We start from the raw sequence: 26,704 nt of genomic DNA, 5'->3' as shown, positions 1-26,704 counted from the left end.
TTCTCTCTGTCCCTTTTAGTACAAGTTGACAGTATTCTTATTCTATAAGAATTTCAAGTACCTGGTGTGTCTCCCATATCTCACATGGACTCACTCTGTTAGACCAAAGATTACTCCAAGGATCTTTCCTGGATAATCTTATATCTATTCCTAGCTTCTGCTGAGATGGCTGAGAGGATCTGTATGTCACGCATCCAATCTCACAAAGCCCTTTGTGTGACTGAAAAATCTGAACTTGTAATCCTTCTGAGGCATTATGAAATGATTGTCTAGCCACACCTTGGACTTTCTCCAAAGCATCCTTTTTCTAGTAATGAATTAATTTTGACATGCTTTGCAATCTGGATAACATGAGAATTTCCCAAATTATCATGTCCCTGTTCCTTTTGCTTAACAGTTCTTTCCTCCATGTATCTCCTTCCCCTCACATTTTACAATAGGCAGAAATAAGAAATCAGACCACACTCTCAATAGTATTTGCTTAGAAATCAGTGAAACTGAAGCCTCACTGGCAGCAAGTACTTGAACACAACCTCTGATGAAACTCAAAAAATAGGCTACTCTGACCCAGCGGTGACACCCAAGAATCCAAGATTTAAAATATCATAGTTGGGCTTCCTTGGTGGCACAGTGGTTAAGAATCCATCTGCCCATGCAGGGGACATGGGTTCGAGCCCTGGTCCGGGAAGATCTCACATGCCGCGGAGCAACTAAGCCCGTTTGCCACAATTTCTGAGCCTGCTCTAGAAATTGAGCTCTAGAGCCCACGAGCCACAACTATTGAGCCCAGGTGCCACAACTACTGAAGCCTGCATGCCTATAGCCCATGCTCTGCAACAAGAGAAGCCACGACAATGAGAAGCCTGCGCACTGCAACGAAGAGTAGCCCCCACTGGCCGCAACCTGAGAAAGCCTGCACGCAGCAACGAAGACCCAACACAGCCAAAAATAAATAAATAAATTTGTTAAAAATATATATATCATAGTCAACCCTGATGACATTCTGGAATACTGTATATATGCCCAAGTCTATGCCTTTTCAGAAGCAACCAGAGAGGAAAACTCCAATATACAATTTTCTGTTTGTATGTGGGGCAATAACAATAATAATATATTAAAAAAGAAAAGCAGTATTTCTCTCTAATGCTTTATTATAAGGTAGGCATTCAATTTTCTCATAACTCCTGCATCTAACTGCAATTAGTCTGTAAGTATAATGAAAGAACCAGGAAATACATTGGTAAATTCATATAATTTAATTAATTATCCTCTTAAGATTTTCAAATCATGAGCTAACAAATATAACCATGGGTAATAGCTTATTAAGAAATTATCAGTAGAGCAGAGATTATATTACTCTTTAACATAAGTTAAAACAAAGTCATTCCTACATATATTTAACTGATATACCTAATTCTGGTATCTGAGTCCCCAGTTTCACCTTAGTTCACGGACAAAACAAGTATCGCAAACTTAAGAACTGTGGTATTCTTTAACTATTCAATGTAATTATCTCATCAGCCATTTTCAAGTTGCCTTTGTTGTCGTGTGTTTTTTCCCCTAATTAGATTTTCTTCATGTTTATACTCTTTTTCATCTGGTAATACACTGCAAATTTTGACACATTCTGATGGCATTCATCAAAGTGTAAAGGGCTTGATTTTCTCATTAGTCGTCTTTCATCTTTTTGTGTGTTTTATTGATTTTTGGCTTGAAACACTCCTTTTAACATTCTTTAACTAAAATTCCTATTTTGTTGACAAGAATGTTTCCTAATAAATTATTTTATTTTTTTCTAAGGTATTAAAGTCATTAAATCATTTCTGACCTCACACAGCTTAAACACAGAGTTTTTTGCTTTATTTTGAATATAGCAAGTTAAAATGAAACAGGGCTTATAAAATTCCATGATCCAAACTATTTTTATGAAAGCTTCTGACCAAACATAATCCTAGCTATTAAAGACAGGCATAACCCTAACTATTGATGCTTAGTAATTAGGCAGAAATGATAAATCCGGAAAAAGTAATCATTGTTTTCTTTCTTTGAATCTAGAAGACTAAGGGGTGACAAATATGGGAAACAGGAAAGTGCTCTGGAGTATTTTTAGAAATTCCTGGGTGCAGTAGGACACTCATCCGGGCCCCAGCCAACACTCCTGCAGGCAGCACACCAAGCCTGTAGTGTAAGATCCGGAGGTCCCAAACTTTTCTTCCTCCTTACCCTTAACTCATCTTCCTGATGGATATCCAAATAGACAGTTCTCAGAGCATCCCTTCTCCCCTCCATTTTCTGTTTGAAGTCAAATAACTGGACTTTCTTAAACATTTTCCCCATCATGTAGGGGCCAATAATATCAGCAACAAGAATAAGGGTACAATATAGAGTATGAAACCATTCCAATTTGCCCAGGACTGAGAAAGCTCCAGGTATTTCCTGAGGAACCAGGAGGAATTTGTCACCCTAGTGCAATACCATGTTAAGGTGACCTCAGTGTTGGGGAGCTTGTGGTGTCCCGGATCCCAGCACCAAAAGACGATCATATGTGTCAGATGAGGCAATCAGAAAATTTTCAGAAATATCATACCCAAATATTTTTAGGGATAAATGATTACTACAAATGGGTAAAATTGCATACAGATACTGTCAAAAAATCAAAACTCTGCAGACTCCTTTTTAATAACTAGTTTATAATTCCTGGTAAATCACTTGTTTTCATCACTGGATGAGGGAATCTAGCCCCAGACATCTTCCAAAAGCTTTCAAAAGCAAAGTGAAGCATAATGGTAACTGCTAGTTACAAGTAGATCAAAGAACAGACTTCAGAGGCAGACAGAATCTGAATGCCACCTGCAACATGTATTCTGGGTGGTTACCAGAAGTTCCATAACCTACCAGTGCCAGTTTCTTAAGTTTTAGTAGCGCCTGTCTCACAGCAACCTTACAAGAGTTTAAAGCATTAATATATGCAAAGAATTTAGCACTGTGCCTGGTTCATAGTAAGTATAAAAAAAGTAGAAGCGTTAGTTATTTATTTCCCCATCCTGTCACTCATTCGCTTAAGAAATATCATCAACGTATCTTCCATGTCTTTTTTTTCTTCTTCTTTCTCCAGTGCCTAGAAAAAGACCTGGTACTTAGAGTTGATAGATATTTGTTAAGTGAGTATGTGACAGGAGGCTTGGTTAAATGATGAAATTTAACCAAGTCTCCTCAGGCTATGACACTTATTGTACACAGCCTGAAATGATGTCACCATAAAGAATGAGCCATCAGTGACATATAGTGTTAACTTAAAGGGGTTTCTTTCAACTAAGGGGCACTGAAAAAGTGTACTTTGAGATAACCCATGGAAAGGACATGATTAGCAATACTTTGGTAGAATATTAAGCTATTGCACTGGTGTCATGGATGCTGTGAGCCAAGGTCAGATGCCCATTTCATGACTGAGGGATATATTCCCTCAAGTGCCAGTTGTGAAGCTCCACCAGGAGTTGCCTGAGCTGATGGAAGCTGCCACCCCAAAAGTCATTTCTGAGATAGCCCTTTCCCAGTGACTGATCCACATGGGGGTAATAATATTTGAGGCAATGGGGCAACATGAATCAGGAGAATCTAAATGGCCAACGTCAGTATGAGTCCATAGAGAGTTGGCTCAAGCTTTGTGGTGACATCTCCCTCTGCCCAATCTTTATTCATTCTCTTCTCCAGTAAATTGCTTTCCACAACAAGGATTTGTGAAGGTCAAATGAGCTAACTTACAAAAAATGAGTAAGTGATGTTTTTGTACATGGTAAGCAGTCAATAAATATTAGAAATTTGCCCTTTTATTATTGAAGGAAACCACCAATTTCATATAAGAATCCATGTAGCATTTCTCTATAGGTTGATTCATCCAGCAACTGAAAAATTCTATCAAGGAATTTACTTTTTATATTTAACATTAACTAAAGATTTTTAGCAGGATGTCTAAGTCAAAATCTCTTTCTCTGCACAACTTGTACCCATTTTCCTCAATAATTACATAAGATAAACATAATCCTTTAACAGTTTTTCAAATTTTATCTTTGTTAAAAAGAAATTTTTTCCCACAACCTGTAAATTATGTAACACACTCTAGTTGATTTGGTTTTTGTTTGTTTTCATTTGTTTGGAGCTTCCCAAATGATCATGATTCAATCTAATTCTCCCCTTTGCTTTGCTGGTAGCAGACTAGAGAAAGAATCTCCTCAGGAACAAAATGTCTCCCTCTCTCTTACTTACCTTGTATTCCTATTAGGCATATTGATAAATCCGTGAAGTCAGTATTAGTCACTGTGCCAGCACAATGAAAAAACCTTATTAAAGAGATTACTCATAGAGGGTGGATCTTTTACTAGTTTAGTCAGGGTCATGTTTTTACCAGAACTGGAATATTTAGAAAGTCTTCATGAACCTTTTCTTTATAAATGTGAGTAATAACTGAAAATGGGGTGAGCTGAGGAAATGAGACAAAGAAGTATGCAAGCATATCTGTAAACAAGGACTCCTTATTCTTGTGATCACACCTTTCCCAGGGACAATTTCTCAGGACCATATTGATATGGAACAGACAGAAAGTTCTACTGTACAGGATGCTCTAATGTTTTACATAGATGGGAGCTCTTATTATTCTTTTGCCATTTAATTCCAACTTACTCCTATATGCTTTCATTATTAAAGTGCTCCCACCCTGGGTAGTACAAGAAATTAAAACAGAAAAGGTATCCCACTTTCAATTCTGTAGTTTTCTCATTTGTGATATTTTTATTCTTTAAATCTCCATAAACACAATATAATGTATTAGAGAGTGAAAATTAATAAAATAGTCTATGGAGCATCCTGTGAAAATACTGACTTTTTAGGAACCTTTAACATATAATATAAATTTATCTTAGGTAAGCTTTCAGGGGTCAATAGCATATACAAAAATTCTAAAGCACACCAAACATATACTTTTCAAAAACAGAACCACACAATCACTTCTTTGGTGAAGCAGGTCTGAGATAAAATAATGATTTGATGCTGTGCCTGTCAGAGAACACTTGATGTGGGGTGTGGATCTTTCCTGTCTCACTATGATAGCTAGCAGGTGCACCCTTGTCATTTGATGACATAGAATGGATTACTTCATAGTGCAAACAACATTCCTGAGACAAAAAGAGAATTAAATTTAAAACAAAAGATAATGGAGGAAAAAAACAATCATCATTGCTCATTATTTTTCATTTCCTTTTTTCTTTAAATGGCTGTTTTTACTGGCTCAAAGAACATGGCAGATGTTGTCTGTCTTTGTCACAGGGACTAATAGTTTCTCTGGAGAGCAAGAGCACCAAGGCCGAGTCACAGGAAAGCAATTTTCATGATTCAGAAATAAGAACTAATATGGTTGTTTTAACACATATTTGCAATTGCATATCTTGTATGCATTTTTGGAAATTAGTAAGTGCCCATAGTTTTCTTTTTTTTGCCATTCCTTTTATGCAGCCTACAAATCACATGTCTGGCATAACTAGTTCTCCATAGTAAACACAGTAAAACAAGTCTGAGAAATCTCTGACCACCAGCACACGTAAAACGCGTGCCACCATAAGCCATAGGGTACTACTCTTAACTGCTGTCAAGTTTTAAGACACCAAACACTGGTCTTTTGCCAGCATCTTTGGTACAGTTCCACTTTGATTTCTTTCTTTCTTTCCTTTTTTTTTTTAGTTACTCTAGACTTTCATCATGTTGCCAGGCATGAAAGATCAACTAACAGACCAAAGGTAGTAGGAATAGTTTCTATATAAAAGATTGAAAAATTATCTACTTTATATACTTCCCCCAATGCTGTTGCTATATACATATTTTTTTTCTGGAGACTTTAAAAAATCTTTAAATATTTTAGGATTATTCTCTGCTCAACTGGAGAATTGACTTCAAAAAGGGATGTTTCACAGCGCTGAATTTTAAGGTGTGAATTGTCAGCTTTATGTTTCTTCAAATCCCTGTAATGGATAAGAAAGCCTTATGTAAATCCATGGGGGAAAAAAGGAAAACCTATACATACTTCTAAAATAAGTGATGTAGGCAAGTATCTTGCATAACTCCATCAGAAGCAAGTAATACTGCCAGGATGTTCAGAGTACTCTATTGAGTTTTTAGGAAAAATACAATCTGCTTCATAAAGAAAACATACCCAAACACATACACATAAACACACAATCCTGCGTGAACAAAATGGCTTGAGAACTATTTCAAATATGATCCTAGGAATGGTGTGTATTAGTTAAGGTGTTCAGTTGCAAATGAAAGAAATTCAAGTCGTACAAACTTGTCTTTTTTTTACTGACATTATTGGAATACCTAAATGAAGACTTAACTCACAGCTGGATCCAGGGGTTTAAATGATGACATCTGGAACAGTAATCTCTCCCACTGGGCTGATTTATTCTTCTTTGTGCTTTGCTTTCATTTTCAGACAACTTATTGCAATATGATGGACCCCCAGCACTCCAGTCCTACATTCTCACAGTATATATGTGATAGAGACAAATATTTCTCTGAATGACCCACCTTGAGTCAAGTACATTAATAACCGCCCACTGTAGGCAGGGGTAAGGATTTGATTAACAAAGCCTGGATTTTATACTCAACTCTGGAACTAGGGTTCAAATCAGGTCTAAAAGAACCATGGAAAAGAGGATTCTTAAAGGTAAATGAGAATCCTGTTATGAGGAAAAGGGGAAATGTTTGCATGTTCAGCAAAACAATGGATATCTTTTAGAGTCTATCCTTGACAAGTGATATAATAGGATATAACGCTTATTGTTAGTTTACTAGTAAGGTACTGTGTGAGTTTCAGACTATTATATTAATTCAACAAACTTTTTTCTCCAGAAATGTTGTAATTGCCCCTCCCATCATTAAAATTACCACAAGTGCTGTGGGTTTCTGTTGTTTCATGCCTTCACTTCTTTCTTGCTTGGCAGTTGCATGTTATCTGGACAAAATTTTCAAATTGATATTCCTCATCTACTTCCCTAGATAAAAGACCAGTTTTGTGGTGCTATGATTTTAAAATAAGTAATTACAATTCAGTTCAACAAATGTTCAATGATTTACTTACAATATTTTAGGCATTAGGCAATATGCTATGCATTAAACATAAATGTTTTAAGTCTCAGCTCCTGACTTTAATAGCTCAAAACCTAATATAAAGAAGCAAGAACTATCTGTGAAATTCTGAAAATAAGAATAATGGATAGGATCAAAAAGCTGTACTAACCTGACCAGATTTTTCTTTAAAAATTATATGTATAAATGGAGTTTTATATTATAAAGTAAACAGTAATTAATATAGTACAATGCTAATACATAAAGATATAGATTTAAGAGTAGACAAGGAAGATTAGAAGTCACCTAAATATATTTGGGAATGTAACATATGATAAATGAATTCAAAATTAAATTCATTTAAAATCAATATGTGAAATAGTTTGGGGAAAGAGAACAGATAGTTGAAAAAATAAAGGCAGATATATTTCATACTAGGAAACACAAAATTTAAGTGAATCTAAAATTTAAATGTAAATAATAAAAACATTAAAGTATTAGACAAAATTATGAATTATATACATTTATATGTATCTACATCAATACATATATACATACATATTAAAGAGGTTTTTCTAATTATGGCCGGAATCCAGAGACATTATACATAATAGATTGATAAACTCAATTATATAAAAACTAAAAAACGTAAAGCACAAAATCAAACTACAAATAACATAGTGGGAAAATATTTGCCACTCATGCATCAAAGGACTGAATTCTCTAATATATAAAGAGCTAATAAAAATTAATAAGAACAAGACTGTAAGGAACATATGTAAAGAGAAGTAATAGAATAATATTTCACTGGAAAACATATAATTGCTCGTAGTTAAAAGATTTTAATTCCCTCAAAATGAGAGTGAGGTTAACTAAATTACAAAACTGCCTTTTAAAAACTTATCAGACTGGCAAAAATGAACACATTTCAATAGTTCATTGTAAGATATGGGAAAGTGGGCACATTGATGATGGAAATGCAAATTGCCACAAAATTTTAGAGAGCATTTTGGCAATGCCTACCTCAGCAATTTCATATATAAGAATATTTCCTGCAGATAGACTCCTCTAAAATCACATACATATGAGGTTAACCATTTAGAATTACTTGTAACAAATAAAGGTTAGAAATAATCTAAATGTCCTCAGAGTGGGGGTAAAATCAATTACGGTACATCCTAACAAAGGTGCACATAAAACAGAATGTGATACTCTTTCTAGAAATTTTACTAGTTACACTGAACATTGAGGAATCATGACCTATATTCACAAAGCAAGTCATTTTGCCTCCCACTGTCTCTTTATAGTTTATTCATTTATTCCCCCTTCCCTGCTTGAAACTTAGATGGTTCCATTAACTTTCTAATCATGCACAGATTGTAAATATTTCTATGGTAACTTACAGAAAAAAAAGCACACTTATGGTTTGACACTTAGATGTTGAGTCTCATCTAATAGCCATGTTTTCTTGCTTAATACAAAGTTATCTTAACTCCAGGGAAGGCTGCTGGTGCACTGCCTGTTCACTGGTAAGGGATTAGAGTTGGGTCATCCCTTCTTTTCCCTACTTCCTTCCCCATTCAGGAGCCTCGGCTGAAGGGTCAGGAAGGAAGAGAGGTTACCAGGACAACTCTTACTTGACCGGTACTGTCTGAAGCTTGATCTTGCTGATGTTTACAGTTGACTTTTTCCTTTGGTGAAGAACTTTTGTGACTTTAGAGAGCCACTGAACCACTCTCCTGCCATAAACATGTATATACACACACATATGATATGTCCACACACATATCATTGGGGATTTAGCAACACATTCCCTCATTCTGTACACACCCTACTTCAACAGGACTTAGGAGTATTGTCTTATCGGCTTTCTTGCATACACAATTCATGGTTAAGATAATGAAAGGACTAGCAACAGGAAAAAACATTTACAAATGACATTTCTCACAAGAAAACTGGATCCAAATTATATAAAGAATTCTCAAAATAACAGTAAGAAAAATAAGTCTAAAATAAGAAAAAATAAATAAAATGGGGAAAATATCAGAACAGACATTTTACCAAAGATGATATATGAAATGGAAAATAACCATATGAAAAATGCTAAATATCATTATTCAGGGAAATGCAAATTGAAACCACAATATGATACCACTATGCATTAATTATAATTACTAGTATCAAAGAAAGTTAAAATACCAAAAGCTGGCAAGAATGTGGACCAGCTAAAACTCATGCATTGCTGGTCAGAATGCAGAATAGTACAGGAACTTTGAAAAACAGTTCTTTAGTTTCTTAAAAACTTAAACAAACATATACCCTAGGACTCAGCAATCTCACTGCTAGCTATTTACTCAAGAGAAATGAAAACTTAAGTAAACACAAAAAAATGTGAATGTTTATAGCAGATTTTTTTTCACAATGGCTCTGAAATGGAAACAACTTCATAAAGAGAAGTCAAGTATGATAAGTCCATACAAGGTAATACTACTCAACAATAAAAAGGAACAAACTGTTGAATGCAGCAACATGTGTGAATCTTAAAGGCGTTTTGAGAAGTGAAAGAAGCTAGACTTATAGGCTACATACTATATGATTCCATTTATATGAGTTTCTAGAAAAGGCAAAACTATAGGGACTGAAATCAGATCAGTGGTTGCCAGCAGTTAGGGATGAGAAGAGGGACTGATTACAAATGGCAGCATGAGGGAATTTTTGGCATGTTAGAACTGTTTATATCGTGACTGTGGTCGTGGATACAGAACTCCATGCTTCTGTCAAAGCCCATAGATGGTCCACCACAATGAGTGAATTTTACTATCTGTCATTTAAAAAAAATCAACTATGGGGAATTCCCTAGTGGTCCAGTGGTTAGGACTTCGTACTTTCACTGCTGAGGGCACGGGTTCAATCCCTGGTCAGGGAACTAAGATCCCACAAGCCGTGCAGCATGGCCAAAAAATAAAATTAAATAAAAAATAAAATAAAATTTAAGAAATCAACTACGATAAAGTGAAGAACCGAATACAAACTATAACAATGAATTCTAACTTTGTTACCAATCAATAATAGCCAAACTACAGGGGATAGGAAATAAGAGAGCTAACCTAACTAACTTAGAAAACAGTATTTTACTATTAGGCTAAAGAGTAAAAGAACTCTACACAAATATATCCTAGTTAGTAAATTTGTTTCTCACAGGGATCAGGGTCAACAGTTCTAAAATGCTTTCTGTATATGCTAGCGTTGAACAAATAAGAAAATAAATAAGAAAATAAATAAATAAAACCTTTCTGCATTTGGTTTCTTCCTAATGCAGAAAGTAGTTACAAATAAGGAAAGAGGGAAGGCTAAAATGAACTCTCTGGCAGTACTGTATTGGAATCATAGATGCTATTAAATACTGGACTTTTAAATATATATACATTTAAATATATACATGCATATATACACAAATATATATGTGTATCTGTGTGTGTGCATATGCTAGTAACATACATATATTTCCTAGCTTGTTCACTGAGATGGCATAGAAGCAATGACATACCAGGGGCAATGAGCACACATAGCACTCAGATCTTGGTTTCTAAGTACCAATATCCTGTAATAAGAATTAGGGCTCCTTGTAGAAAAGATTGATTCCAGAACTGGGGTAGGAAAAACACAAAATTAACCTGGAAATTTTGTGGTTTCGGAAAATAAGGAAGAACTCAAAAAAATATTGGGGCACGTCCAAAGGTAATAGGAACAATATGAAAGATTTCCCAATGGCTAAACTTGAAAATAAATAAGATTGGTGTTGAATATAACTCATAGAATAAAATATTCATGATACTATACTGGTATAAATAAATAATTGAATAAATAAAGCAACATAATGACCAAATGTAATGTGGAATCCTGGAATAAGTCCTGAAATAGAAAAAATGTATCAATAAAAATAATGGTAAAATCTAAATTAACTGTAGTTTAGTTAATACTACTATACCAATTCAATATCTTAGCTTTTATGATTGTCTATGATCATGCAAAATGTGAACATTAGGAGAAATGAGTAAATGATATCTGGAAACTGTACTATTTTTGCTATTTACTGATATTCTAAAATGGCTTCAAAATAAGAAGATTAAAAGCATGGTTCAGAAGAGTGTAATTGTACACTTTATATATGTATTAGTATGTAATGTACACATACATATATAATAGTATGCTACACAGACATGGAGAACAAATGTATGGATACCAAGGGGGAAAGTGGTGGGGTAGGAGGAACTGGGAGATTGGGATTGACATATATACACTATTGATACTATGTATAAAATAGACAACTAATGGGAACATACTGTAGAGCACAGGGAACTCTACTTAATGCACTGTGGTGTCCTAAAAGGGAAGGAAAACCCAAAGGGAGGGGATATACGTATAAGTATGGCTGATTCATTTTGCTGTGCAGTAGAAGCTAACACAACATTGTAAAGCAACTATACTCCAATAAAAAATAATTTAAAAATCTAACAAATACAACATAAAGTATGAAATGCTGTGAAGAAATATAATTCTCAAAAGTTACTGGAGTTCAAAGAGGCCATATATCACAATTAACTGGATAGCAATTAAAGGCACCATGGAAAAAGCAGGTGTTAATTCAAAACTGAATGTAATTCTGTAATGTGGAAACTGGTGGAGTAGACCAAGGGAAAAGAGGGCATTAGAGATAGAAGGAGTAGCAATGAGAGCAATCTGGAGGAGAGGAAGAGGAAGACATTTTTAGGGAACTGTAAATAAAATTATGAGGCCAGAACACATAAAAGTATAATGGAAAAAAATAGTCCATCTCTGGGAAATCTAAAGCATGGAGGCAAAAGTCATCCTACAATAAGATTAACAGAAAATGTAACACTTGGAGAAAAATGTGTGCTTGTACATGTGATTTATAATTTTACACAGAAGTAGGATTCAAGTGAAATTTTAAGATAAGTCCTTTACTGAACAAGTAATCAATAGCTTTCAGCTCCAGAGGGCTTTGCTTCATGGAGTGTTTTGTTTGTTTCTAAAGCATCTTATTTAACTCTAGCCACAAAGTTCTGAAATTAATATCTTCATTTTATAGATGAGGATGAAAAGTTTAAATGACTCATTCACCATCCTGCAGCCAGTTGGTAAATAAGCTGGACCTAAAATCACTTCTAACAAGTTCCTTATTTGGTACTCTATTCAATATATTATGCTTCTGTCTGTTTTTATATTACCACTTAGTAACAGCCCACATTTTTAGAGAAAAGTGCAAGAAATAACACTTTATAATCTTAAAATTTAAAAGCTGAAAGGGACCCTGAAGATGAGTTAGTCTAGCTCCAAAGTGCAATAGCTCAGAGAGTAAGAACTAGCCTAGAGGCATGCAATTAGCTACCATTATGGTGACCAGACCCAAGTTTCTTAGCTTCTGGCTCTTTCTACTACATCAAATGATTTATTTTTCTGAAAGCTGATGTAAAGGAAAGCAGAGATAAAACTAAGACATTTCATTAATGAGCTTACTGAAAAATCTCAATTTTCAAGAAAAAGGATTGCTATAAAATAGCACTTATTTTTTTTCCAGAGAGTATTATTCAAGTTAAATTATCCTAAGCTATGTCATTGTTTAAATCTATAAATGGTTAGCTCAGCTCTTGTGGTCACATTGGAATAATTAATACCTATAAGTGTAGGCATTGTTAATATCTCATAGCACAAATTCAAACTTGAAAAAGAAGGTGGGAGAAAAGTGGGCATATATTGAGGCATTAAGTGACAGCAGTCATTACAGCAAAACTGTTTCCAGCATCACTCACTCAAGAAAAAAATCTTAACCATTTCCACTTCATTAATCAGAAGAAAGGCCTGAACTAACTTAGTCTAGAACAACTTAAACAGTCCACAGAAATCAGAATCAGTGAAACATCTGACAGGGAAGAGAACAGATTGACATAGTAACTTGATCTGTGTTTCAAGGGCAGAATTGTACCCATGCTGTTAAACAGAGCAGACATAGATCACTGAAACATGTTCCTGTAAACACTGGGATATGGGATGTGTGCCAGCTACCCTCCCTTTTGTCCTCCTTCATCCCTTTTTCCTTTACTTTTTCCAGCTCTCCTTCTGCTTTCCCACTTGCCACTACCCCAGGTCTTGTATATTTCTCACAAGCTGCAGTTAGCCTAGTACTGAGAAAGACAACTCATTGATCATTTCAGCAACCTTCACAATGCTATCATCTAATACGCACTGTTGAGATGGTCGGGCAGGAAGCACAGCGTGAACCCTAATAAGTAAACTAGCTCTTGATGGGCAGAAGACCTAAATAGACATTTCTCCAAAGAAGATATACAGATTGCCAACAAACACATGAAAGGATGCTCAACATCACTAATCATTAGAGAAATGCAAATCAAAACTACAATGATGTATCACCTCACACCAGTCATCATGGCCAGCATCAAAAAATCTACAAACAATAAATGCTGAAGAGGGTGTGGAGAAAAGGAAACAGTCTTGCACTGTTAGTGGGAATGTAACTTGATACAGCCACTATGGAGAACAGTATGGAGGTTCCTTATAAAACTAAAAATAGAACTACCATATGACCCAGCAATCCCACTACTGGGCATATACCCTGAGAAAACAATAATTTAAAAAGAGTCATGTACCAAAATGTTCATTGCAGCACTATTTACAACAGCCAGGACATGGAAGCAACCTAAGTGTGCACTATTCACAACAGCCAGGACATGGAAGCAACCTAAGTGTCCATTGACAGATGAATGGATAAAGAAGATGTGGCACATATATACAATGGAATATTACTCAGCTATAAAAAGAAATGAAATTGAGTTATTTGTAGTGAGGTGGATGGACCTAGAGTGTGTCATACAGAGTGAAGTAAGTCAGAAAGAGAAAAACAAATACTGTATGCTAACACATATATATGGAATCTAAAAAAAAAAATGGTTCTGAAAAACCTAGGGCAGGACAGGAATAAAGACGCAGACATACAGAACGGACTTGAGGACATGGGGAAGGGGAAGGGTAAGCTGGTAGGAAGTGAGAGAGTGACATGGACTTATATATACTACCAAATGTAAAATAGATAGCTAGTGGGAAGAAGCCGCATAGCACAGGGAGATCAGCTCAGTGCTTTGTGACCACCTAGAGGGGTGGGATAGGGAGGGTGGGAGGGAGACACAAGAGGGAGGAGATATGGGGAGATATGTAAATGTATTCCTGATTCACTATGTTGTAAAGCAGAAACTAACACAACATTATAAACAATTATACTCCAATAAAAACATTAAAAATAAATAAGTAAATAAGTAAATAAATAAATAAACTAGCTCTTGAAAGAACAAGATAAACTCACACAGCTTCTGTTTCAAAGAAGCAGAATTATACACTGAAGGATGACAGTCATCCTGTGGGTAAAACTCCGACTAAACAAGGTAACTAAAGCAGACTCAGAGAGTGGTGCACATTTTCCTATCATACATTTCTTAAAAAATACAGTCCTCAAGATGTGTTGGAGACAAATATAGACTTTTCAGTTTCTTCCAATTGCTAATTTGGTTCTAAATGAATTCATTGAGATAATCATTACTCTCTGACCCTTTATGATTCAAATAACATTTACCATTGAATAATACTTTAAAAATGTTATTTAAATAGAAAAGGAGAATAATTTCTTATTAGTGGACCTATTGTAACATCTTCTAAAGGAGGAATAATATAACAAAAGAAACAGTGTGGTTGATCTTAATGTGTTTTTCTCAAAAGTGATTACAATAAACAGGTATAGATTTACAAATCTTGCACAATAAGTGGCTGAATAACCCAGTTAACTGTCTTTATCCTTTATTTGCTCTGGTTGGGGTGTCTTCGACATTGTGAAGAACAACATGAATGCAGTGGCATCCAAAATCTAATAATATTTATGAAAATAATATAATGCATATATATGTATATTAATACATAATTATTAAACAGTGTGATCTGATCAAGATATTTAACCTCTCTGAGCATCTCTCTCTCAGAGCATTAAAACAATATATATTCAATGAACATTTAAGGTTACAGCAAAATACTCATCATATACTCCATGAAAAAAACAAGTAGACTATAAAAACTAAATATATTTTTGACATATAAAACATATGTCCACATACATATTTGTTTGTATGATATTTTCTCCTGACCCACTATGTGGATTCATGCTAATCCCTCTACAGCCTATCAGAGGTTACTGACCCTGTGAAGCCTCCCCCCATGGCATTCCCAGTCAGGACTACCAATACTGACAGGTCCACCAGGTTCTATAAAGATTTTTGTGTTGACTGATATGATGTCAGCCAACTCATAAGTAAAGGTAACTGAAATTACTGAAGATAGGATAGAATTGACAAGAAAAATGATTTCATGTCTAGATACAGTATTGCACTGTTTTTTTGTGTGTATTTTTTCTTTGCATTATTATTATTCCATTCCATAGATCCAGTGAGTGCCTGTGATTTCTTTAAATTCTCTTCAAATAAAGGAAATTGGGGTTAGTGAGTTTATTAATTCAATTTTAATTGAATGTTAAACTTTGCATTTAATTCTTGTCAAACTAGAGTCAATGACTGAAGAGTTACTCTGTGCTGAAACTGGCTTTTTAGCAATGATCTGTCATTTTTGAATCACATGTAATCCAGAATACCATTGAATCATCTCTTGTTTTCCTCTGTCAAATAATGATAATTCTTCTGCCTTTCTCAAGGAGCTCTTGTGATGATCACACTGATCATATATGTAAAATTATATTAAAACACTAACTACTTATTTTAGCCTAAGTACTCTTTCCTGGAGACACAAAGATAGGATTAAACATACAAGGATTTTGCTAAGAGAAATGCCTATGAGGGGAAATGGGGAGGAAATCGAGGAAGACTGGGGTAGCCATCAGACTGTAATGCAAGTGTCAGCCTGAGTGAAGGAGAAAGGGAAGGAAGGTAAATGGCAGCATCCTAGAGTGCTGTGTGGGTTGAGAAAGGTTTGGCAGGGCCATTAGGGAATCCGACTAAAAGTCTGCCTTCCCAGGAGTACCGTGTCTACCAGAGAGATGCAGTGCTCAGTCACTGGCTGGGGGAAAACCACTGGAGTGGCCTCACTGCAAATGCTGAGATGGATCTTAGAGTCCAGCAGCTGTGGCCCTTGGCTAATTAGGCTCTCTGTAGTCGGAGGTCCAAAAGGCACATTCTCTGGGCCACTATACTACTCAAGCATTTATATTAAAATCATGGTCAATGTTTGCATGTTAAATTTAACTGATTGGTATTGCTGGGTTTAGAAGCCTTCCCGTATTTTAACACAACAGTTTTAGAAGAGTGCAATATGTTTACCTTGCTTTTTGTTTAACCCTTAGACAACAAATACATTTTTCTTAAGAGTTCTTGCTGGATACTAAATTATTACACAGACATGCAATAATATATGATGACAAAGAAGAAAGGAAAACCAAGTTTAACATATTATTTTCTTAAATCTCATATCTGCTACCTTTGAAGTTCCTTAAATATTCTGCTTGATGTGAAATTACAAATGGAAGAAAATGATGAATATCATTTATTTACTCCACAACATTAGTTATTCTATGGCTTCAGGGAAAACATTCAGTTATTATCTTGAAGAAGTTTTTTTGTGTCTTTTTCATTCTCTTCCTTAATTATTAAAACACAAACACAAGCAGTAATATAATTTGAATTATATCTGTACTTTGCAAGGGGTTCCAAATTCCTGTGATGAAGCAAATCTTTGTCTAAAAAAAATAAGAACCAAAAAACAAAGCATACTAATGCAGGATATTTTCTTTCCCTTTTGCTGCTTATATTTTTATGCAAAATGGTAGTCATTTGTAAATATTTTTTAAACTAAAAACAGAGAATGGAGAGATATTTCACAGCATTTAAGTAGACACATCAGGATTCTTTTACAGTAAAAATTATCCAGTCCATTAGAAAATACCTCTAGTTTTTTTTTTCTACATCTTTATTGGAGTATAATTGCTTTACAATGGTGTGTTAGTTTCTGCTGTATAACAAAGTGAATCAGCTATACATATACATATATCCCCATATCTCCTCCCTCTTGCATCTCCCTCCCACCCTCCCTATCCCACCCCTCTAGGTGGTCACAAAGCATAGAACTGATCTCCCCGTGCTATGCAGCTGCTTCCCACTAGCTATCTATTTTACATGTGGTAGTGTATATAAGTCCATGCCATTCTTTCACTTCGTCCCAGCTTACCCTTCCCCCTCCCCATGTCCTCAAGTCCATTCTCTACATCTGCGTCTTTATTCCTGTCCTGCCCCTAGGTTCTTCAGAACACTTTTTGTTTGTTTTTAGATTCTATATATATGTGTTAGCATACAGAATTTATTTTTCTCCCTCTAACTTCACTCTGTATAACAGACTCTAGATCCATCCACCTCACTACAAATAACTCAATTTCATTTCTTTTTATGTCTGAGTAGTATTCCATTGTATATATGTGCCACATCTTTATCCATTCATCTGTCGATGGACACTTATGTTGCTTCCATGTCCTGGATATTGTAAATACAGCTGCAATGAACATTGTGGCACGTGACTCTTTTTGAATTGTGGTTTTCTCAGGGTATATGCCCAGTAGTGGGATTGCTGGGTCATATGGTAGTTCTGTTTTTAGTTTTTTAAAGAACCTCCATAGTGGCTGTATCAATTCACATTCCCACCAATAGTGCAAGAGTCTTCCGTTTTCTCCACACCCTTTCCAGCATTTATTGTTTGTAGATCATCAAAAAATCTACCTCTAGTTTTTAAAAAATAATTCAGGTTGTTTTAAAACTAGAATAAGTACAATAGTAGTTATTAGAACTTATCTTACTCAATAATCAGTAATAATGGTTACTAAAATTATAGCTTGAATGACAGCAGGATAAAACTTTTGATCTTTCTGAATCGATAATAATGAATAATTTTCCATGAAACAAATTGTTTTGTGAGTTTCCCCAGTGACAGAGTCAATAATAGATGGAAATTATTGCTATTAAAAAGTCTGAAACACGTTACTCTTAAAAGTCATGACTTCAAGACTCATCCTGGGAAACCAAGTACATTGGCAGGGTATCCGGGTGTGGCCCAGTAATTTCACCTGTGGTCCTTAGGCCACTGAGGCTGCTTGAAGGAGATCAAAAGACTAACAGACTCAACTGACTGATGAGAGGGTCCAAGCCATATATGTTTCACATCCCTAGCTTCACACAAAATTCCTGGCCCTGGGTAGGAGTATGTTAAAAGTAAGATTATTAAATTATAACTCAGAGCACCTCATCTCTCATCAGAAATATCCAGTGGTTTCCTTTAGTCATTAGAATGAGCAAAACTGCTTGGAATGCTCAAAGGTCATATATGGTATTTTCTCTAATTATTTCTGCCCCCTAATATTGTATTACTTTATCTCTTGTTCTCTATATTTAGACTGATTTATGCTTCCTGTTGCCAATTAAAAGAGTTAAGCACACTCTTCTTCAGAGACTTTATAGATTTTAATCCCTTTACTTGGTATGATCTTCCTCCAGCATGACAGATTTTGATCATCACTCAGGTCTCTGCTCAAATACTATTCAAATGTCATCTCTTCAGAGATGTCTTCTCTGACCAGTTTATCTAAAATAACCTCAGCTCCTGCTCAGTATATACATCTTCTTTATCACAATATCCTGCTATATTGTCTTTATGGCACTTATTACATTCTGAAATTTCTTTATTATTTTCATTATTTGCTGTCATTCTTTCACTTATAAGAATATGACTATCGTGAGAATTATCCACCTTATCCTTAGAGACTAAAAAAATTGCCGATAAACAGTGTGACATAAAAAAGAACGTTCCCTGTATTTGGAAACTAATTATTTGAAGATACAGGGTATATGCCCTTGTAATTCACTGTGAATTAACTCTTCTTAATAAGCTGATAAGCTAGAAAACCATGATGTTGTTTATGTGCTGGTATTAACCCTCATCATATGTTACTTGATTCAGAAGCTAAAGTAGGATCTTCTGGTTTCCAGCCTAGATAGAAACCCCTTTTTCAGTTTTCCTTTCTTCAAGTGGACCTGTTTAACACATAGCTTCTAAGTTATTGCAAATAAAAATAAACAATGCACTGATATATGTTATTGCATTGAGATCATGCTATATTTAACATACCTGCAATGCTTATTTTTATACCAATTGCTTCTCGAGATTGAGGTTGGCCTTCAATGTATTACCAACCATATTGTGCATTCAGGAAAGAAAAAATTGTATTCCCCATGAATTACCACAGGTTACTACACGTATTTTATAGGAAAATTGGTAAATACAAATTAAATTTCAAATAAGACCTTCCTTTCAGCCAGAAGTTCAGAGCTTTTTTCTGATATTGTGTAGCTTTTAGAATCTAAAAAAATAGATACTGGTAGTATAACCCATAATGCACATGGTGCTTAGTTCATTTCTCCAAACTTTTCTCATCCAGCAAAAAGAAAAATATATTCAGGTCTCTGTCTGTTTTTAAATCTGTTTTTATTTTTGTTTTGGTGTTAAGTCATATGAGTTTTTTGTATATTTTAGATATTAACACTGTATAGGATATATCATTTACAAATGTCTTCTCTCATTCAATATGTTGGCTTTTCTTTCTGTTGATAGTTTCCTTCCCCATGCAAAAGACTTTTAGTTTGATGTAGTGCCATTTGTTTATTTTTGCTTATATTTCCCTTGCCTTAGAAGACAGATCCAAGAAAATATTTCTAAGACTGATGTCAAAACACTGTCCATGTTTTCTTCTAGGAGTTTCATGGTTTCAGGCCTTACAATAGACATTTTTCCAAAGATGTATAGATGGCCAACAACACACCTACAGATGCTCAACATCACTAAGCACCAGGGAAATGCAAATCAAAACCACAATGGGATAGCACCCCACACCTGTGAAAATGGCTATCTTCAAAAAGACAACAAATAACAAGTGTTGGCAAGGATGTGGAGAAAAGAGAAACCTTGTGCACTGTTGGTAGGATTGTAAATAGGCAAAGCCTTGATGGGAAACAGTATGGAAATTCCTCAAAAAATTAAAAATAGAACTGCCATATGATCCAGCAATTTCACTTCTGAGTATTTACCTGAAGAAAACAAAAACACTAATTCAAAATGATATATGCACACCCATGCTCACTGCAGCACTATTTACAATAGCCAAGACATGGAAGCAACCTAATCTTCATCAATAGATGAATAAAGAAGATATGGTACATATATACAATGATTTTATATATATTTATATATATATATACACACACATACACACACAGATGCACACAGACACACACAATGGAATATTGCTCAGCCACATAAAAAAATGAAATCCTGACATTTGCATCAACACTGATGGATCTAGGTGGTATTTTGCTAAGTGAACTAAGTGAGACAGGGAAGAGAGATAAAGATGGCAGAGAAAAAGGGTGGAGCTCACCTCCCCTCATGAACGCATGAAAAATACATCTACATGTGAAAGAATTCTCACTGAAAACTAACTGGAGACTGGCAGAAGGACTCCTCTACAGCCCAGGCTGTAAGAAATATACACATGTAATCAGGTAGGAAGGGAAGAAAAGTCATCAGGTCAGAACCTGTGCCCATGTGACGGAACTCAGAGAACAAGGAAGGTAACAAGGGTGGACACCTGCCTTGCAGAGTGAACAGACTGAGCCACAGATGGGGTTTCCCAGTCCTGTGGTTCTACATGGAGGAGTTAAGCCCTCTTGGCTGGCTCTCAGACTGCTGTGGCAAATACAACCCCTTGTATTTTGCGCTCCTGAGGAGTGCAGGTGCTGACTAGCTCCCAAGGAAGGGTGGAGAGAGATCTGCTCTAGTGGCTGTCAGGTTTCCTGTGACCATTTTGCCACATACTTCGACCCAGCTCAAGCTGACAGAGAATGCTCTGGCTCCACTCACTCCATACCACAGCATGGCACTGGGTTCGGGGCAACCAGGACAGAGGAAAAGACTTTACCACAGAGGTGACCTGATCCTGGGGCAGAATCTGGGTGGGGCAGCAGCAGCCATTGTTGACACTTACTAAAATGGCACCCCAGAATTCACCCAGATTTCTAGAAAGTGGCCACTCCTCCACAACTCACCCCCAGTGACTGCAAGGTGATCACACGGGCCGTCATGCCTGATCTGCAGAGCAGTTCCACAACAGGGCGGAGTATCACAGTCTGGGGAGAGTGATCAACTATGAGAAAAGGGGACTTGCCCCAGAGGCAGGGGAGAGGTCTACCCTAGCAGCTGCCAGGTTTCCTGGGACTGCCTCACACCCAAGGCAGAGTCAAGTGAATGCTATAGTCCCTGCTCAGTCCATGCCACACTGTGGCACTAGAGTAGGGGTATCCATGACCAGGGAAAAGACTTGACCTTGGATCACAGAGGCAAGAAGATCCCGGGATGAAACTCACATGATCATCTCATTAGACACAGAAAAAGCATTTGACAAAATTCAACATCCATCAATGATAAAAGTTCTCATCAAAGTGGGTATAGAGAGAACATGTCTCAAGAAAATAAAGGCCATCTATGACAAACCCTCATCTAGCATCCTACTCAATAGTGAAAAGCTGAAAGCATTTCCTTTAAATTCAAGAACAAGACAAGGATGCTTGCTCTAGCCACTTCTACTTAACATAGTACTGGTGGCACAAAAACAGAAATATAGATCAATGGTACAGGATAGACAGCCCAGAGATAAACCCACGCATCTATGGTCACCTAACCTATGACAAATGAGGCAATACTGGGCTTCCCTGGTGGCGTAGTGGTTGAGAGTCTGCCTGCCGATGCAGGGGACACGGGTTCATGCCCCAGTCCAGGAAGATCCCACATGCCGCGGAGCGGCTGTGCCCGTGAGTCATGGCCGCTGAGCCTGCGCGTCCGGAGCCTGTGCTCCGCAATGGGAGAGGCCGCGGCGGTGAGAGGCCCGCGTCCCGCAAAAAAAAAAAAAAAAAAAAAAAAAAAAAAAAAAGGAGGCAATACTATACAATGGAGAAAAGACAATCTCTTCAATAAGTGATGCTGGGAAAACTGGACAGCTACATGTAGAAGAATGAAATTAGAACACTGCCTAATATCATACACAAAAACTAACTCTGGATTAAAGACCTAAATGTAAGACCGGACACTATAAAACTTTAGAGGAAAACATAGGAAAAACACTCTTTGACATAAATCACAGCAAGATCTTTTTTGACCCACCTCCTAGAGTAATGAAAATAAAACAAAGCTAAACAAATGGGACCTAATTAAACTTAAAAGCTTCTGCACAGCAAAGGAAACCATAAACAAGATGAAAAGACAACCCTCAGAATGGTAGAAAATATTTGCAAACAAAGCAACTGATAAAGGATTTATCTCCAAAATATACAAACAGCCCATGCAACTCAATATCAAAACAACAAACAACCCAATCAAAAAATGGGCAGAAGACCTAAATAGACATTTCTCCAGAGGACATACAGATGGCCCACAGGCATGTAAAAGATGCTCAACATCACTAATTATTAGAGAAATACAGATCAAAACTACAATGAGGTATCTCCTCACACCAGTCAGAATGGCCATCATCAAAATATCTACGAACAATAAATGCTGGAGAGGGTGTGGAGAAAAGGGAACCCTCCCTCTTGCACTGCTGGTGGGAATGTAAACTGATATAGCCACTATGGAGAACAGCATGGAGGTTCCTTAAAAAACTAAAATTAGAACTACCATATGACCCAGCAATACCACTATTGGGTATGTATCCTGAGAAAACCATAATTCAAAAAGACACATGTACCCCAGTGTTCACTGCAGCACTATTTACAACAGCAGGACATGGAAGCAACGTAAATGTCAATCAATTGATGAGTGGACAAAGAAGATGTGGTACATATATACAATGGAATATTACTCAGCCAAAAAAGTAATGAAATTGGGCCATTTGTAGAGATGTGGATGGATCTAGAGTTTGTCATACAGAGTGAAGTAAGTCAGAAAGAGAAAAACATATATCATATATTAATGCATATATGTGGAATCTAAAAAAATGGTACAGATGAACCTATTTGTAGGGCAGGAATAGAGACACAGATGTAGAGAATGGAAATGTGGACATAGGTGGGGGGAAGGGGAGTGTGGGATGAATTGGGAGATTAGGATTGACATATGTACACTACCATGTGTAAAATAGATAGCTAGTGGGAACCTGCTGTACAACACAGGGAGCTCAGCTCGGTGCTCTGGGGTGACCTAGATGGGTGGGATGGGGGGTTGCAGGGAGGTACAAGAGGGAGGGGATATATGTATACATATAGCTGATTCACTTCAGCACACAGCAGACACTAACACAACATTGTAAAGCAATTATACTCCAATTTAAAAAAATGGTACTGGAAGTCCTAGCCATAGCAGTCACACAAGAATATGAATAAAAGCCATCCAAATTAGAAGGCAAGAAGTAAGACTGTCACTACTTGCAGATGACATAGTACTTTATATAGAAAACCCTAAAGTTTCTACCCCAAAACTATTAGAATAAATGAATTCAGCAAGACTGTAGGATATAAGATTAATATACAGAAATATGTTGCTGTTCTATCCACTAATAATGAACTATTAGAAAGAAAAAGCAAGAAACAGTCCCATTTAAAATCACATCAAAAAGAAAAAAAAATCTAGAAATAAATTTAACCAAGGAAGTGAAAGACCTACACTCTGAAAACTATAAAACACTGAGGAAGGAAACTGAAGATGATACTAAGCAATGGAAAGATATCTCATGCTCTTGGATTGGAAGAATGAATATTGTTAAAATTGCAATACTACCCAAAGCAATCTACATATTTAATGCAATCCGTTTCATAATATCCATGCCATTTTTCACAGAACTAGAATAAATAATCCTAAAAGTCATATAGACCACAAAAGACCCTGATTTGCCAAAGCAATCTTGAGAAGAAAGAACAAAGCTGGAGGTATCATGCACCCAGGCTTCAGATTATACTACAAAATGACATTAATCAAAAAAGCATGGTACTGTCACAAAACCAGACACATAGATCAATGGCACAGAATAGAGAGACCAGAAATAAATCCCTACATCTATGGTCAACTAATCTATGACAAAGGAGACAAGAATGTACAATGGAGAAAAGATAGTTTAATAAGTGGTGCTAGGAAAACTGGACAGCTACATGTAAAATAATTACATTAGAAAATTCTCTAATACCATGACCAAAAATAAACTAAAAATGCATTGACCTAAATGTAATACCTGAAATCATAAAACTTCTAGAAGAGAACATAGGCAGAACACTTATTGACATAAATTGTAGCAATATTTTTTTTGGATCTGTCTCCTAAGGCAAGAAAAATAAAAGCAAAAATAAACAAATGGGACCTAATTAAACTTACAAGCTTTTGCACAGCAAAGGAAACCATCAACAAAACAAAAAGACAACCTATGGAATGGGAGAAAATATTTACAAATGATGTGACTGACAACGAATATACAAAATATATAAACAGCTCATACAACTCAATATCAAAAAAAAAAAAAACCCAATCAAAAAATGGGCAGAAGACCTAAATAGCTATTTTTCCAAAGAAGACATATGTGTACTAACAGACACATAAAAAGATGTTCAACATCACTAATTATTAGAGAAATGCAAATCAAAACCACAATGAGTTATCACCTTACACCAGTTAGAATGACTATCATCAAAAAATCTACAAATAACAAATGCTGAAGAGCATGTGGAGAATAGCAAACCCTCCTACACTGTTGGAGGGAATGTAAATTGGTGCAGCCACTGTGGAAAACAGCATGGAGGCTTTTCAAAAAAACTAAAAATAGAACTAGTATAAGATCCAGCAATTACACTCCTGGGTATACATCTGGAAAATATAAAAACACGAATTCGAAAAGACACATGCACCCCAATGTACATAGCAGCACTATTTACCACAGCCAAGATATGGGAGCAATCCATGTGCCCATCAGCAGATAAGTGGATAAAGAAAATGTGGTATATAGATATAGACAGATAGATATATACAATGGAATACTACTCCTCCATAAAAAAACAATGAAATTCTTCCATTTACAGTAATATGGATGGAGCTAGAGAATATTATACTTAGTGAAGTAAATCAGACAAAGACTATAATGATATCACTTATATGTGGAATCTAAAACATAATGCAAACAAATATATATGCAAAACAGAAACAGGCTAACAGACATAGAAAACAAACTAGTGGTTACCAAAGAGGAGAGGGAATGGGGAGCGACAAACTAGGAGTATGGGATTAAGAGAGACAAACTACTATATATAAAATAGATAAGCAACAAGGTTTTATTGTATAGCACAGGGATTTATAGCTTGTAATAACTTTTAATGAAGTATAATCTATAAAAATACTGAATTACTATACTGTACACCTGAAAATCACATAATTTTGTAAATCAAGTATAATTTCAATAAAAACAAATAAATGCATAAAATGTAAAAAAGAGTTAGACAGAGAAAGACAAATATCATATGTTCTCATTTATATGTGTAATCCAAAAAACAAAACAAAACAGAAAGAGACTCATAGATGCAGAGAAAAATGAATGGTGGCCAGAGGAAAGGAGTCTTTCAGGATAAAATAGATGAAGGGGATTAAGAGGTACAAACCTCAAGTTATAAAATATATAAGCCACAGGAATGTAATATACAGCATAAGGACAATGGTCAATAATATTGCAAAAACTTTGTATGGGGATAGATGGTTACTAGACTTATCATGGTGATTATTTCATAATGTATGCAAATGTCAAATCACTATTTAGTACACCCAAAACTAATATCATATTGTATATCCACTATATTTCAATAACGGCAGTAAAAAGGAAACATATTTTCTCTTTCCTTGCCTAAGTAATAGTCACATGATCGGATATGCTGCATCTTCTAGCATTTATCATAGTGTGTTATTTTCTGCACACACTTTTCTTCCCCCCACAGACTACAAGCACAAGTAAACAGCAACCATGCCCATTTGCCCCCTTTAGTTTATCCCTTGTATCCAAAACAGGTATGGGCACAACAGAGGTACTGAATAAGTATTAGTTGAAGGACTAATGAACAAGAAAAATGACAACAAACACTACATATATTTTTATTCTAATGATAAATTGTTGACCTGTACCTTCTTTAAGATATACTCTAAATATTACTTTAAATGTACAAAACTATCACTGAAAAAGATAGTTAACTATCATTTGCTGTAGTGGTAAGATTAAAATGAGATTGATAAGGATATTAAAAGAGATGTGTCTTTGATAAGAAAATCTCTTTTGATTTCTGGTTGGTGAAAACAGACTGATATCTAAATAATATTTGAGGTCATTTGGTAACATTTATTTGTAACATCTCCTAAGAATTCCAAAGTTGAATTAGCTTCTCTATATAAA

Source organism: Delphinus delphis, chromosome 4, assembly GCF_949987515.2.
Source record: "Delphinus delphis chromosome 4, mDelDel1.2, whole genome shotgun sequence".
In the NCBI taxonomy this organism is placed as follows: Eukaryota; Metazoa; Chordata; class Mammalia; order Artiodactyla; family Delphinidae; genus Delphinus; species Delphinus delphis.
This window is presented reverse-complemented; position numbering follows the sequence as displayed.